The following is a 17267-nucleotide window of genomic DNA, read 5'->3' as shown; positions in this document are numbered from 1 at the left end:
TTTAATCATGTCTGGTTGCCAGGTTCAAGAATTTAAGCGGCTTGCTTCTCTCTCTCTTGCACTCCTAAGCCTTGCGATTCACACAGCACTTACGCAGAACCTCCTAAAAAGTTATTATCATCCTTCAGTGGAATGCTGGCTTTTGTATAAAGTCAGTCACTCCTGACACCATGTTTCTAAAGCAGAGCATTGAAATGAATCATGCAGAGCCATTCACAGTGTTAACTAAGTGTACTGTATTCATAAACAATTTACAGACTGCTGTTGATGACGACAAAACAGATGCATCTAGATAAACCAGAAGGTGATGCTTTTTACCATACCCCTGTAACAGTTTGTTAGTTGAGAGAGTAAAACAAGTACTAGAATCTGGTTCCAGGGCCTCTCACCCTTTTATATCCCTTTTAAATCATTATTTATAAAAAATGTCAAAGGGCACGTTAATATCAATGTCACATTCACGCAAAGTTTTGGAAATAATTTGAATGTTTTCTTTAGAAAATTAAACCTAGCATGTGAATTAAAGTTTGTCATACGTATAAAAAGTCAGAGTCAAATCCATCCACATCCTCTGAAGCCAAAACCCAATCCTGTTAGCAACCACCCAACTTTTATCTTTTCTAAAACTAAATCAGCAACATAGATTTTAATTGACTGCAATTCTTATAATCATTCTTTGTCATATTTCTTGATGGTAAAGTGAATGCAGATTTATATGTTTGTAGGAAACATTCACATAGCTGCTATTATTCACTTATTTTATGAACCTGCCTATTCAAAGTCTGGGTAATGGTGGGTTGACACCTATATTTGCAGCATCAGGCATATGGTAAGAAGAACCCTAGATGGAGCTCCATTTCATCACAGTGCACAGTCATGCACAATCACAGAGGGCCAATTTACAGATCAATTCAATGCATGTATTTTGGATGTGGGAGGAAATTAAAGAAAGCACAGAGAAAGAATTGAAGACTTCAAAAAGTGCATGCTCAGTATGTACAAGCACTTAACAGTGAGGTAACAATGCTCACTACTGCAACTTCACAGTACTGTCTGTTATATTCTTGGTTGTTGATGTCATTGAATATCTACTGTCACGTTGAGGAAGTATTTAAAGGTTATACCACAACTCATATTTTTGTCTTTTTACCCTATAGCCAAAAGGTCAGTGACCTTGAAGAAGGACAACAGCTCTTAATTTCTTTTAAAAACTATTATAAACTTTAATGTCCCTCTTCTTTTGGTTCACTGGGCATAAAGTTTCTATGATATACTGTATGAACGTGAAGTCTTTCCTGAGGTTTTTCAAGAAAAAGTATGAAAACATTCCACTGGCAATATAAAAATGAATACAATTTCTTGCCCTGAAAGCACATAATAAATATTATCCATCCATTTTCCAACCCACTATATCCTAACACAGGGTCACAGGGGTCTGCTGGAGCCAATCCCAGCCAGCACAGGGTGCAAGGCAGGAACCAATCCTGGGCAGGGCGCCAACCCACCGCAGGACACACACACACTAGGGCCAATTTAGGATTGCCAATCCACCCAACCTGCATGTCTTTGTACTGTGGGAGGAAACTGGCGCACCCACAAGAAACTCACACAAACATGGGGAGAACATGCCAATTCCACGCAGGGAGGACCCGGGAAGCAAACCCAGGTCTCCTTATTGCAAGGCAGCAATAAATATTATTCTTTTTTAAAATTTTATGGTCCTTGACTTATTGTAACTATGTTAAAAAGCAACAAAAAACAATGTTCATATTCCTTGTTAGATTTTTAGTATGTGTCCTGCCTTTTCCAAAGTCTGCTGACTCTTATCATATAAAACACTGGTGTTAAGTGGTTTCTGTTTGTTTTTTATTTTACAGTAAGTATCAACATAAGACATCAGAAAAAAGCAATTTAAAACAGTATGTTTTTAAAACAGTAAGTTTGTGGGTGATAAACTCTGAATATATGGTAATGTGAAAGATGAATGCATTCTTATAAATGCTTCTGCCATTTATTGAGCACTGTTAAACTCTATATAAAAGGTCCCAAATGCAATCATTTATTGTGATTTATTATTTATGTTTATTTTCATTTGTAAAATCATAAATCATATCTTGCACTCAGTAATAGTTTAATGCAAAGCTTACCAGTCTGTACTTATTCTAAAAAAGAAATTGTCCTAAATGGGAAGCTGTTTTGCAAAACTAAAACTTTGCACCACATGTTGAATCTTGATTATAATATCTGAATGACAAATTCATTACTGTAACTATACTGTAATCGAGTCCTGGAACAACCTCACAGTTAAGAAAAATGGAACTATTATCTTTCTTTAACACTGGTATTACATTTTTGAAAATATATGTTATGTGCAAATTTTTTTAGCTTTGCGAATATGAATTATTTTTCAAATCATGAATATGTTGAAAAATGTTATTAGCTCTTATGCTTATACTGCATTAAAACTTACAACAAATAATTGCCCTTGTATAGCCCCAACTCATTTCCTGACTCAGGCTAAATGAACAACTACTTCTGATGGCATGTCTTAACAGTAAGGCCTCCTGGCCAATAAGGTAAACCCCACTCTGGTGGCTCCTGAAAAGACTGCACTTCAGACTGTGCTCTTTCTACCTTAAAAGGGCCTTTTGTTCTTCAAAGGATTTTCAAGTTAAAGTTATTTCTTCATAAAACATGGTATTTATTAATTTGCAAGAAGACATTGTGTTTTAAAGTGCAGTATAATGTATAAATCTTTAAAATTAGCAAACCTACTCTTGTGTATTATAATGAAGCTAATGGGTACCAGTGTCCCATTGTGAAGAAAAACCTTAAAACTTCCACCTTGAAGTAGCAAAAATTTAGATCTAAGAAAATGTGCTTTCTGCATTTCTGAGGCATGCTTGTGACAAGAAAAGTAATCTGGAAATAATACATTTTATTACAGATTCTTGGTACTCTTTTCTTGAGGTAAGGATGATACGATTCTTGCTCTTTTGTCTCTGTGTCATGAGTGGAGTTCTGACCACTCAATCACCACACCTTCTGCTTATTATGCTGACCACTATGCTGACCACACAACCTGCAATTCTGTTTTTTCAGTGGTTATGTTCTATTATGACTTGAACTCTAGAATAATAATATTATTCGTCCATTACATTTTCTGTTATTTTACATGGCTTATACAGTCAGATTTATATGAAGTGGCAGTGAAGTGAAAAGCGTATATAAGAGTTTGTACAAATAATAATACATCTGAACTGAAATAAAAGTCATAGATTTTTGAAAGAGCCAGGCCACCTGCAAATCGACCTTTCCACACACTATAAAAATGGTAACACTTTAGTTTAGGTACTGCAAAAATGCGTGTATTGCTCACTAACTATATTTTACTGTTTGGGTCTTAATAACATTTACAAAGCATTAGTAAAGTGTTTATTCAACTCTGCAATGTGACCTACTAAAAAAACTTCACTTATGAGTGGTCTAAGGTGTCTTAGCTGAGACACATTTCTCTTGATGTTACATATTTAGTATAACACATATGAATCCTTCATATTAACAAGTCATTTTACCATCATGTCAATACGTAACACTGCACAGAGATTAATAACACATCTACTGATGTTTTAAACTGGTATTAAGACCAAAAGAAAGGTCTTGTTACATAAGAGTAAATGAGTAATAGATTAATTTTTCCAGTACCTAAAACTAAAGTGTCCCAAACAAAAGTACTAAGAAAATGAAAGATGTGCAATATACTACAACCATGAGGAAACAGATTGAAGCACCACAAACCAATTATCAAATGTATGAGTTGCTCTTGTTGAGAATACAGTAATAACAAGACTGAGGATAACCTAACCTAACTGATACCAATCAATCTGTAAATACATGAGTAAAACAAGCGAACTCCATGAAGTACCTTGCACTGAGAAGCAGGAATGACAGCTCTGCACTACCACTTGCCTATGCTAAAAACATCTGTACTAAACTTACAAAAATTCAACTTAATTAAAACTAAATGTATGCCTATAATGTCTGTTCTGTTCTTGTCATTTGATTTCATACTACCCGAGTGCTCAATATTTGTCTTGGCAGATCACTAAAGCACATGCATGCATTATTGCACAGGTATCAGCAGGCAATAACTTTACAGAATGATGAAATAAGGTTCTGTATAGTAATAGAATGTCTGAATTTCATAAAAATATTTGACTTTCTTCCTTCTTAAAATGACATGGAGCGTGTTTAACCTGAAAATGCAGATTATTACTTGTTGGCTTATAAAATTAACATATTTGGTAAGTGTTAAAGCTTTTCTTTCATATTTGGACCCAGCTCCATTATAAAACACAAGAGAAGGCTGATCATTCTTTTAAATATATAAAACATGCTTCATTTTAGAGCACAATTTTATGTGTCCAATTAATATATGCCATGATTGTAAAGAAATAACTTTGATGTAAAAAATACCTAACTTTTCCTTTAACAACTGTCTGCTGCTATGTGCTGCTTTTTAGTGCCTGTCAGGAGTTGCATCAATCCCCTGCTGACTTCTAAGAACTTCTCTCTTGCTTTAGTTACACTCTAAGTATTACTTTTGAGGTACCCAAATACTTCTGGCGTTTGTCATTTTTCTACACCTACATCCAGATATGTATTAAAAATTCCATTGTGGCCCGTTCTCACTTTGCCAAGGCCATCATGTCCTGTACTACCTGGTTGCCATTTACACACCTCATATTACAATGCCAGTCAGGTAACCCTCCATTGTTCTTGAATTTATTAAACCAGTTCATTCCATTTAAAGGTTACAGTTTACTGCAGCCATTCCCAGAGGTATCAGGAGCAAAGACAGAACCAGCCCTGGGTGACATGCCCATCCATTGCAGGACACACTCACTCATATAGGTTTTTATTTCAGAGTTAATAAACCATCTAAACTAAGTTTCTTTGGGACATGGGAAAAGACATGAGGAAACCCGACGCAGAAATAAGAAACAAAAGGCAAACGTCTCATAGTGACTAGGACTAGATATGTGTGTAAGTGTGTACTGTAAAATCCTCATATATAGCATGGATACTGTATATATCACACACATGGATATGTGTGTTTGCCTAAATAAATCTCTGATTTGAAAAATGAATAGCTCTTTCCAAGCACAGAAATACTTTTGTACATGTAACACTTGGGACTCACAGTAATACTTTGCAAGCTTTTACAGTATGTCTCCATAGTACTTTAAAAAGATTAGATCAACAGGAATAAAAAGCTACAGTGTTATGGTTGGAAATCCCTTTGTGTATAAAATATTTTTTACTATTTCTTAAATTATTTATGTTTATTATTCACATAGTGCAGTAAAGGCAAGGAAGAGTGGATCTTTAATAACACCAAGGAGTTACAAGTGAAGAATGGACTCTACTTTTATCCCTGCAAGTTGGTGTATGATTAACAAAATAACATGTACTGTATGGTCTTTTTACTTAAAGTAGGCATGAAAAATGAACGGGTAGATTACAATTAAAACATTGTTTACCACAAAATAACAACCTAAAGTAGTTTACAGTTGACTCATAGTCCTTTGCATTTTAAAAAAGAATATGTTACTTTTGTTTAAAGTAGTACAACATGTTAAGTGGCAATTTTAAAAAAGAGCAATAAGCGATCTCCACCCCCAGATCACTTTGCATTTCCTTATTTTTTTTTTTTAATAACAGGGTTTGGGATTTTAGAAAAAAACATTGAAGTGCACTTGTGGAACAGAATGGAATCAATGATGGGTCAGTGTAGCATGTCAGTAGGCATAATTACAGAGAATTAGCATATGTGTCAGTAATGCATGCATGAACTGTAAAATTGGGAACAGTAGCTTCCCTAACTCATGTATTTTTATTGTTTTAATTACGTGCTAGTATTTACAGCCAAAAAATATAAGCTGTAATTTAACAGGATGCTATATCTGTGTTTGCACCTTATAGTTTATTGAACTGGAATCGTCAGGCTAAAACAAAGATATATCATTAATTGCATTTTGTCAGTGATGATATCATAGTGTGGGAGAACGAGATGTTGCTGAAGCTTTTTCATTAACTGAGTAGTGCCTTACTTTAACATATACTTTTTTTTTAAAAAATGAGGAAATTCATTATTAAAATTATCTTTGTGTTTTCTATATTTAATCAATGATAGCTTTCACATTCTAGATTGTATTTTGCAAAGTACCACATTTTCACAGCCGTTGCATCCTCCACCAATGTAGTAATGTTTTAACTAAGTAAAAATAGCCTTCTATAAATCACAGTAATTGCTGCAGCATTTTTCCTGAACCATAAGTATTCACAGTCAGCAATTACCTTGACATCTGGTAAAGTGCTAGCTAGATCTGTTGATAACTCACTGTCATTCACTAGCTCTGTTTTACAAAACTGAATATTATTTTTTACATCTGAATTTTTTTGCAATTATAAAGTAATCAAATATGTTTATAGCTACTTCAATTATTGTATAGTATGCATTGATAAATACAAAATGAATTATAAAACAGACACAAACTACTTAAAATTTCACATAATTTTTTTTTTTATGTTTACAAGGAAGAAATACATTTTTGAGAAATTGTGCATGCAAATAGAAAATATTCTGTGAACTCTGCATATGAATAATAGTTCCAAATACGATTTATGATAACTTAGGAAAAAGAAATTGCTCTTTCTTTTAGCCACTTTCATAATAGACCACTATCTTCACTTTGATATGCTTTGACATTTTCTACAATTAATCATTAAATAGAATTTTCTTTCATTGGTTCTTCAAAAAGAAAAAAAAAACCACGTTTTTCTTTGATTTTAATTGGGTCAGTCAATCTCAGTATAAATTTTATTGATAAAATGCATTGCCTTGAATGAGGATGTAAGGAACACGGTAACCACGAATCCATATTTACACTGGAATTGGAGATCTCTTGGTGTGGAACATAATAGGCAAGTATGAAAAAGAGAAATGAGAAAAAATAGAAGGAAGAAGTTCCACCTTTATTATTTGCAGTGTAGGCTTGGTTTGATGCTGTAGCAAAATCACAGTTACTTTTGGAAAACTTCATGTGGGCAAGATTCCTGCTTATCCTAAGGCTTGGCCACTCACAGTTTCACAAGACACGAGTATCAGTTTCCAATCATCCTTTTATTTGAGTGGTATTTTGCAGCTATGATTGCCTGGTCTCCTATATGAAGTAAATTGTGCCGAGTGTTCTGCCAAGAAGAAGCTAATACTCCATTCAGGCATGGAAAATGCACTCATGGAACAGGATTAAAGGATAAACTTAGTATTTTTCAAGTCAAAGCTATTTCTTCACAATCATGATACATATTAGTTTTGCCACATGAAATTGCATTCAAAAATGTGAAGCATATTTTATACATTTTGAAAAATAATTATCCCTCTCTTGCATTTTATAATGGAGGTGAAGGGCACCAGCATATTATAGAGAAAAGCTTTAAAACTTAACAAATACATCCATTTGTCAAGCCAAAAATGTTATCAAGAATTTAGATTACACGTATATTGCAAAACATCATATCCATGTCATTTTAAGAAGGAAAAAAGCAAAAAGCAAATGTGTGCCATAACTGACGCTCCTTTACAATGCAGGTAATGTGTCTCATTTGACTCTGTGAGCAACTGCTCATTAAACACAAAGTGTCTCCTATAACCAGGGCCGGATTTATATGAAAAGAGGCCCTAGGCTATTCCATTTTATGAGGCCCTTTCACCTTCCATTTTAAGTTTGTAAATTACATGATAGATAATAAAATTTTGCTAACAATTTGAATGTAGGCCCCTCTTGATCTTGAGGCCCTAGGCTGAAGCCTAGTTAGCCTATAGGAAAATCTGGCCCTGCCTATAACCAGTAACCAAGGATCCTTTGAAGAGACACAGTACCGAAGGAATCCATGGAGTATCCATGTAGGGAGTATCCATGTTTCCCAGCCATATAGCAAAACAGGAAGCACCAGGACTCTAAAGACCTGGAATGGCATCCTTTTGGACAGAAATCGGGAGCACCACAAATCCCTTTCCAGTAACTACATGACCCCCTATACTCTCCCAATTCATCTAATTCTGCCACGTGCAAAAGTTCGCTGATGACACTGCTATCGTGGGCTGCATCAGGAGTGGGCAGGAGGAGGAGTATAGGGACCTAATCAATGACTTTGTTAAATGGTGCGACTCAAACCACCTACACCTGAACAACAGCAAAACCAAGGAGCTGGTGGTGGATTTAAGGAGGCCCAGACCCCTCATGGACCCCGTGATCATCAGATGTGACTGTGTGCAGATGGTGCAGACCTATAAATACCTGGGAGTGCAGCTGGATGATAAATTAGACTGGACTGCCAATACTGATGCTCTGTGTAAGAAAGGACAGAGCTGGTCCTTCAACATCTGCAATAAGATGCTGCAGATTTTCTATCAGACGGTTGTGGCGAGCGCCCTCTTCTACGCGGTGGTGTGCTGGGGAGGCGGCATTAAGAAGAAAGACGCCTCACGCCTGGACAAACTGGTGAGGAAGGCAGGCTCTATTGTTGGCATGGAGCTGGACAGTTTGACATCTGTGGCAGAGAGACGGGTGCTCAGCAGGCTGCTATCAATTATGGAAAATCCACTGCATCCACTAAACAGTGTCATCTCCAGACAGAAGAGCAGCTTCAGCGACAGACTGCTGTCACTGTCCTGCTCCACTGACAGACTGAGAAGATCGTTCCTCCCCCAAACTATGTGACTCTTCAATTCCACCCTGGGGGGGAGGGGTGATGGGGGGGGGGGATTGTAAACATTAACATTATACAAAGTTATTGTCTGTTTTTACCTGCATTATATCAATCTTTAATTTAATATTGTTTTTGTATCAGTATGCTGCTGCTGGAGTATGTGAACTTCCCCTTAGGATTAATAAAGTATCTATCTATCTATCTATCTATCTATCTATCTATCTATCTATCTATCTATCTATCTATCTATCTATCTATCTATCTATCTATCTATCTATCTATCTATCTATCTATCTATCTATCTATCTATCTATCTATCTAATGACTTCATAGGAAGAGTCACCAGAGACATGAATGTCGTTGCTGTGGTAAATAAACCTTTCAACGAGGTCGACACTCTCTCTGCAGACAGTACACTACTAGTTGCTACACCCAAGAGGTCATTGAAGGCCTGGATCTTGATTTTTATCTAGAACACTCGCAAGCTCCAACACTCAGATTCCTAGCTTAGGTTCTTGGGAGCCCCCATCAGAGCCTCCAATGACTCCGCAAAGATCATTGGCAAGGTCAAGGTCAGTGAATCTTTCTTCACCAACAGATGCCCCACAGCCGCTGGACCCCAAAACCTTACCTAACACCAAGTCCATGCAAGCATTTAACACTAGAATTACCAGAGTCTACGAAAAAACTCGTAGATCCGGCCCACCTTAAAACCGCTGTCACCTCTCTTTTGTCTTCTAAATGTGCCGATTAAGACGAGCCAACAAGCAGCCGGATATTCCATCCCCCAATGTCGCAGAACATTCACTAAGTTTTCCCAGCTCATGCCTTGTTTGATTATCTGGGAGTGACTGAACTGCTAGAGTTCTAGAGTGGAAATAATAGATCGTTATTTGTGACACTGTCCCCCTAGCTGAGGCGTCACCAGATGGCTACTCGTTCCTTCATAAGTCTAGAGATTCAGGTCGAGGAGGAGGCCTTGGAATAATTCATTGTAACAAAATGCAAATCACTTCTAAAAATTTAGGCAACTTTACATCCTTTGAGGCATTCATTTTAAATATTAAAACAGATTCCAACACAATTATAGTGCTAGTCTATAGACCACCAGGGCCGTATTCATTGTTCATGTCTGAATTTAGCAACCTTTTATCTGACTTGGCTATAAATTATGATCACGTAGTACTGATGGGAGATTTTAATGTACACATTGATGTGGAAACTGACACTTTTAGCAAATGTTTTACTTATTTGTTAAATTCAATAGGATTTTGTCAGAATGTCAGAGGTCCAACTCATAATCATAATCACACATTAGATTTAATTATAACTTACAAAGTTGAAATTCAAAATTTAATTATTACTCCATTAAATGAAGTTATTTCCGATCATTACTTAATTACATTTGATTTAGTCCTGCCCTTGCCAGCACACTCCCAGATTAAAACAAATACAGTGCGACATCTAGATTGTAATTCTGCTTCAAAATTTATAGATACTTTGAGTAAGTCGAGTGTAATTGTGGAAAACCATTTAGATCAGTTAACATCAAATGTAAATGCGGAAAACAATTTAGATCAGCTAACATCACATTATAATGTGACCTTGAGAGATGCTCTGGACACAGTGGCTCCCCTTAAAACAAAAGTGATCAAAGCACATAGAAACTCTCCCTGGTTTAATGAAAACACTCGAGCTCTTAAATTAGAGTGTCGAAAACTGGAGCGCAGATGGAGAACAACAAAGCTACATGTCTTTCAAATTGCATGAACAGAGAGTGTTAATAAATATAAAAAAGCCCTCTTTAAAGCTCGGTCAGAATACTATTCTACATTAATAGATAACAATAATAAAAATCCTCAGGTACTGTTTAGAACAGTGGCTAAATTAACAAATGGAAATTCAGATCAACAGTGCAAAATACCAACAGACATTAGCAGTACAGACTTTATGAACTTCTTCAATGAGAAAATTAAAAATATAAGATCCCAGATCTCTGCATGACAGTACAAACCAAATACTAGCTTAGCAGACCCTGTCTCACATTGCACTCAGCACCTTAGTAATTTTAATCCTGTAACTGAGCAGGAAGTATTAAGTTTAATTTCTAAAATGAAGCCCACTACTTGTTCCCTAGATCCAGTGCCAACAAAACTAGTAAAAAGTGCAATGGATGTTCTTGCAGCGCCTATCCTAAACATTATCAATAGTTCATTATTGCATGGCACAGTACCTGATACACTAAAAGTGTCAGTCATTAAACCATTACTTAAAAAGTCAGACCTTGACCCACATATACTAAATAATTATAGGCCTATTTCAAATTTACCGTTTCTCTCTAAAATACTAGAAAAAGTAGTCGCCAGTCAGCTTCAGACACACCTTACGCATTACAATTTATTTGAGAAATTCCAGTCTGGTTTCGCACTGGTCATAGTACAGAAACGGCACTAACACGGGTTGTAAATGACATTCTGATATCCTCTGATGAAGGAAACTCCACTGTAATTATGTTGTTGGACTTAAGTGCAGCATTTGACACCATCGACCATTCTATTTTACTGCACAGGCTAGAAAATGATGTTGGGCTTACAGGCACCGTACTCGCTTGGTTTAGTTCTTACTTATCAAATTGATTCCAATATGTACAGAAATGTGCTGACAGTACTCCATCATTATACACAGAAGTTCAATATGGTGTCCCGCAGGGCTCAGTACTGGGACCTTTACTGTTTTCACTTTACATGCTTCCACTGGGATCTCTCATTAGGAAACATAATGTTAATTTTCACTCATATGCAGATGACACCCAGTTATACCTTTCATTTAAATCAGATGAAGTTTCTCCAATGCTGTCTTTAATTAGTTGTGTTAGTGAATTAAAGGAGTGGATGAATAAGAACTACTTGTCTTTAAACACAGATAAAACAGAGATGTTAATTGTTGGAGGGAATGATGCTGATCACAACAATATTTTGTCATCATTTAACTCAGTGGGAATCCCAGTCAATTTTACTGAATCAGCCCGCAAATCTAGGAGTTATCTTTGACTCTAGCATGTCATTTAAAGCACATATTACAAAGTTGTCCAAAACATGTTTCTTCCATCTTAAAAAAGTTAGGAAATTAAGGCGCTTTTTAAATAAACAGGATTCTGAGAAACTAATTCATGCATTTATCTCTAGTAGGATTGACTACTGCAATGCGGTGTTCACTGGATGTTCAAACTGTTCTTTATACAGCCTCCAGTTAATCCAAAATGCGGCTGCGAGAATTATTATAAGAACAAGAAATACGAACACATAACTCCAGTTCTTAAAATCCTTACACTGGCTCCCGGTTAAGTTCAGGGCAGATTTCAAAATCCTTCTTTTAACATATAAAGCATTAAATGGTCGAGGTCCGGCTTACTTGTCTGAACTTATCATGACTTACAAACCTGAGCGCACATTAAGATCTCAAGATGCCGGTCAGCTTATGATCCCAAGGATTAATAAAATAACAGTGGGAGGTCGAGCTTTTAGTTACAGGGCCCCTAAACTGTGGAATGGTCTGCCTGCTACTATAAGAGATGCCCCTTCGGTCTCAGCTTTTAAATCCCAGCTGAAGACTCACTACTTCACTTTAGCATATCCTGACTAGAGCTGCTGATTACTGTACAGACTGCATCTCTGTTGTTAGTCATTAGCACTTAAACATAAGTAACATGACAGTTATAATTGTATACTAACCCTCACTTATTCTGTTTTACTTCTCGGTACTCAAATGGGCACTTGGTGCCATGGCCCACCTGCCAAGTTGTTTGCCTGCCTAAGGAAAAGTCATCCCAGTTGGAGGATCGCAGGAATCGTGGGAAAGAGGGTCCTTTCATCGGATTGGCTGCCCAGCACTGTTTCAGCCGTGGAATGCCAAATGGGGGAGGCAGCTTGAAGGATGAGGTCTCCAGGACTCTACACAAATCCAAATCTTATCATGGAATATATCATCTACTGTTAAATTCTGCTCTGTACTTCTAATATTTATGTTTTTTTTATTTCTTACTATATTGAGGAATTGCTCTGTTCTGTGAACTGCATTGTATTGTATTGACCCCCTTCTTTTGACACCCACTGCACGCCCAACCTACCTGGAAAGAACTGCCTTTCCCAAGGTTTCTTCCATTTTTTGGGAGTTTTTCCTTGTCTTCATAGAGAGTCAAGGCTGGGGGGGCTGTCAAGAGGCAGGGCCTGTTAAAGCCCATTGCGGCACTTCCTGTGTGATTTTGGGCTATACAAAAATAAACTGTATTGTATTGTATTGTAACACACGCATTGCATGTGTGTTCCGTTTCTACAGTAATCTGTATAAACACATTTTTAAAACAGAAACATTTTTCATATTTTAGTAGTAAATGACAAAATGTAGGCATAAACTATATAATATATGAAGCCTGAAGTCCAAAGATCAAGTAAACACTTCCACAAAAGGTTAAAGAAAAAACAACAATTTTTGTAGAGTAGTGGTAAGATTTGCTGACTTATAATCAAACGTATCCGCTGTAATCGAGAGTCCCCGGTTCGATCCCGACTCACTCCTTGCTGTTTTCAGTAATGAGCTGCTCTTATTGTTAATATTATACAGTACACACATACACTTGGTTTGCGTCTGTAACACACGGTGTACATTTATAGGACTTGTAAAAGTTTCCGTTTTTTTTTCACTTTTATTCTCTCTAAAACACGATCATGATACATAGTAAGTCGTGGATAGTTGACACAGACTGCTCAGCCAATCAGTGCGCAGCAGGCCTGTTGCGCCTTACAGACCCAAGTTCGATTCCCCGCTGGAAAGAAAGTGTTATTTTTTGTTCTTTTTAACCATATAAAGTGGTATGCACTGTCAGTCAGTCAGATCGTTGTATTTTCATGTGGGATGCTCCTTTTAAAATATTATTTTTAACAATTGAGACTGCAATTAACATGAACAAGTGTCTTTATAACTGTTATTATATACTATATATAAAAACAGCTAAGGGGATAGATAAATAGCTATAGCGCGTCTTTATTTGATCCAAATAAATAACATGCGAGCTGATTTATTTACTTATCTTCCTACAGCATAAAGTCACAAGTGAACTGTTGAGCTTCCTCTGTTTGATCGTCAAGGGCATGCTCACAAATTACATGTGTAATGCCACGAAAAATACCTGCTGACACTTTAGTACGCGAGCAATGGTACGGGAATGCAGTTAGACTTTTTTTGGGCACATACACCACGCTAGTGTTTAAAGCTGGACGGTGTTGCGTTGGCGAGCTCTGTAAGCCATGCTGTTTCTTTGAAGGACAGGTGATTGGCAGGATAACGCCGGACTTTTGCCTTTACGCCTGGTGCAGCTGCGTTGTCCTTTTATGTGAGTCGACATTTCTTGCGGGGAGGCCTTCTGTTTTCTCCGATCTGAGTTCACCTCTGTTATTGAGCGTCTTTATTTGAAAACAGCAGTGTCAGATCAGGGCGAGCGTGAACGCTAACTTTGACAAGCACTATAAATTTACGGCGGTTGTTACAGACGTAAATCAAATGTATGTTTTTATTGTATAATATTAACAATAACAGCAGCTCTTTACTCAAAACGGTAAACTTGAGAAGCTGCTAGCATTGAACCCAGAAGCTCTTGATTGGGAGTCAGCAGTTGTGTGTGGGTACTGTTAACATTTGAATCTGATGATTGTATATAAAACCGTGTCAGAACTTGTGCGCGAATGAGACTGTGAGTGGTGTGTGTGACTGAGCATGACTGGTGTGAAGCCTGAAGTCCAAATATCAAATAAACACTTTCACAAAAAGTACAAGTATAACAGAACAAGTGCGCTTTTATTCAAGAATATAACTGAAGAAGAAAGAAAGCAGGGTGCGGTACAGAGCCGGCCTTAGGGCAAAGCGAACGAAGCGACCGCTTCGGGCCCACAGCTAGAGGGGGCCCACTGTGCCCAAGGTTTATTTTTTCCTGTGATGCGACGCTGCTGCGGAGGGCCCAATGGAGCAACAGACTCCTTCACTCCAACCTCTATTACTATTTTTTTTATATATATAATTCACAGCAACATATTCCATCATTTAATTACTCCAAGTGGACATCTCCACTCGGCACTCCAATCTTCATTACGCTTCACTCAGGCCCACGCGCCTGTTGCCGCCTCCACGGCTCATCTGTGGCTCTGTCCTCAGTAGGCAGCCACTTACGCTTCAGTCAGGGCCGCTCCGCCGCACTGCATTCTCGACAGAGCATTAAAGGGGCCCTTCTCTTCGTAAAGCCATCACTTTCCTTCATATCAATATATTTCCATTTTGTTAGAAAGAACGTCTTGTAGATAGTAGTTAGGCCTTGCCGAATTTCCACAGTTTGAAATTATTGTATTCCAAATGTCTTCAGTTCCACCGCCGAAGAAATATAAATCAGGTGCTCAAAAACGTAAAGAAAAAGCAGCGAAAGATGAATTCTTCGCTACCCAAAAAGGCGCTTTGCAACGCTTCCTAACAAAAATGGTTAGCTCTAGCAGCAGCAGCAGCACTAGCACCAGGACTGAACTTCCATTAGTCGAAGATACCGCAACACCATCCAAGCCCCACAAACCTGTATCCGACTCTGAGGAGTCAGAAGCCGATGACGTTAAGAATTACATGGACATGGGTTTTTCGTCAGGTTCAGCAACGTTGCCAGCCGTTTCGGTTTCTAACCAGAAAGATGAAGATCACGACTAGGCTGATAATGATTTTGATTCCTTTAGTTGGGGAGATCCAGGTTTGTGGGGTGCAACAATCACCGACAAGGAACGTGTCTTCCTAGTCCAAAAGGGGCCTTTACGCGAAACCGGGATTCAATATCCGACGAATGATGATGGGCGACATTTTTCTGATTCCTTTTATTCCCGAAAATTACCAAATGGGGAATTTGTTGACAGGCCCCGGCTTGTTTACTCAAAGAACAAAAATGCAGTTTTTTGTTTCTGCTGCAAGTTATTCTCGAATATCCAGATCAAATTGACTACTGATGGTTGCGGTGATTGGAGAAATTTGTCCCGAGACGTGTGCAGTCACGAAATATCTGCCAACCATATATGTGCCTTTAAGGATTGGTTGGAACTTCAAAATCGCTTGAAGGCAGGATGTACCATTGATAAGCGTGCACAAGAACTTCTGCTAAGAGAAATTGAGGATTGGCGCAATGTATTGCTATTATTCAGTTTCTGGGTGAAAGAAACCTGGCCTTTCGAGGTTCTAGCGATCACATATTTGCCCTGCATAATGGCAATTTTCTTGGGTTAGTGGAATTGTTAGCCAAATTTGATCCTTGCATGCAAGAGCATGTTCGAAGGATTACAGACAATGAAATCCATGATAATTATCTGGGCAAAAACTTGCAAAATGAAATAATTGATGGGTAATGCTACGTTAGAGAAAATAATTTCCCATATTCATAAGGCCAAGTATTTCTCAATCATTCTTGACTGCACTCCTGATATAAGCCATGAAGAGCAGATGATGATGATAATAAGGATCGTTCATATTGATGGCTCCTCAGTGGAAGTTCGAGAATATTTTGTAGGGTACATAGCCGTTGATGATAGCACTGGCTCCAATCTCACAGACCAATGCTTACGGATGCTCTTGGAGTTGAAATTGGACCTAGGTAACTGTAGGGGACAGGGATATGATAACGGTTCCAATATGAAAGGCAAACACAGTGGCGTTCAAAAACAAATACTGGATAAAAATCCATGAGTATTCTACATCCCATGCAGTTGTCATAGCCTTAATTTGCTTGTTGGAGACATGGCTAAATCGTCACCAACTGCCATGTCGCTTTTTGGAACGTTACATCAGATCTATTTGCTGTTTAGTACTTCTACAGTACATTGGCAGATTCTGGAGAAGCACATCAATAATTTCACTCTGAAGCGCATTTGTGACACTAGATGGGAATGCAGGATTGAGAGTGTTAAAGTTGTCAGATTCCAAATAGGCTCTGTGTATGACGAGCTGGTAGATGTTTCTGAAGATTCTAAAGATCCTAAGGCTAGAACTGAAGCCGCTGCATTAGCCAAGCAGCTGAAAACTTTTCTATTTCTTGTTTCCTTAGCGATTTGGTACAACATTCTTTCACAGATCAATGTAGCCAGCAAAATTTTGCAAAATGAATATATGCACTATGATGTTGCTCTCAAATGCATCAAGTGTCTCTGACTATTTGGTTTCGTACAGAGAAAATGGACTAGAATTAGCAGAAGCTACAGCCAGAGAGCTCGCTTATGAATTGGAGATGCCTTCCGAGGATGTCGCATTTCCTGCAGTAACCAGTTTACGCAGGAGACGAACAAAGCGCCATTTCGATTATGAAGTCCAGGATGAGTTAATAACTGATCCAAAAGAAAAGTTTCGCACAGAATTCTTTCTTGTCCTTCTGGATCAAGCAATCATGTTCATGAATGAGAGGTTTGATCAAATGAAACAGCATT

At 37.7% G+C, this 17267-nt stretch overlaps 1 pseudogene; it reads left to right on the top strand.

Annotated features, from left to right (window-relative positions):
• The first annotated feature begins 15294 nt into the window (after window positions 1-15294).
• On the top strand, window positions 15295-16995 carry LOC114651161 (uncharacterized; annotated as a pseudogene).
• The last annotated feature ends 272 nt before the right edge of the window (window positions 16996-17267 follow it).

Source organism: Erpetoichthys calabaricus, chromosome 4, assembly GCF_900747795.2.
Source record: "Erpetoichthys calabaricus chromosome 4, fErpCal1.3, whole genome shotgun sequence".
NCBI lineage: Eukaryota > Metazoa > Chordata > Cladistia > Polypteriformes > Polypteridae > Erpetoichthys > Erpetoichthys calabaricus.
This window is presented reverse-complemented; position numbering and strand designations above follow the sequence as displayed.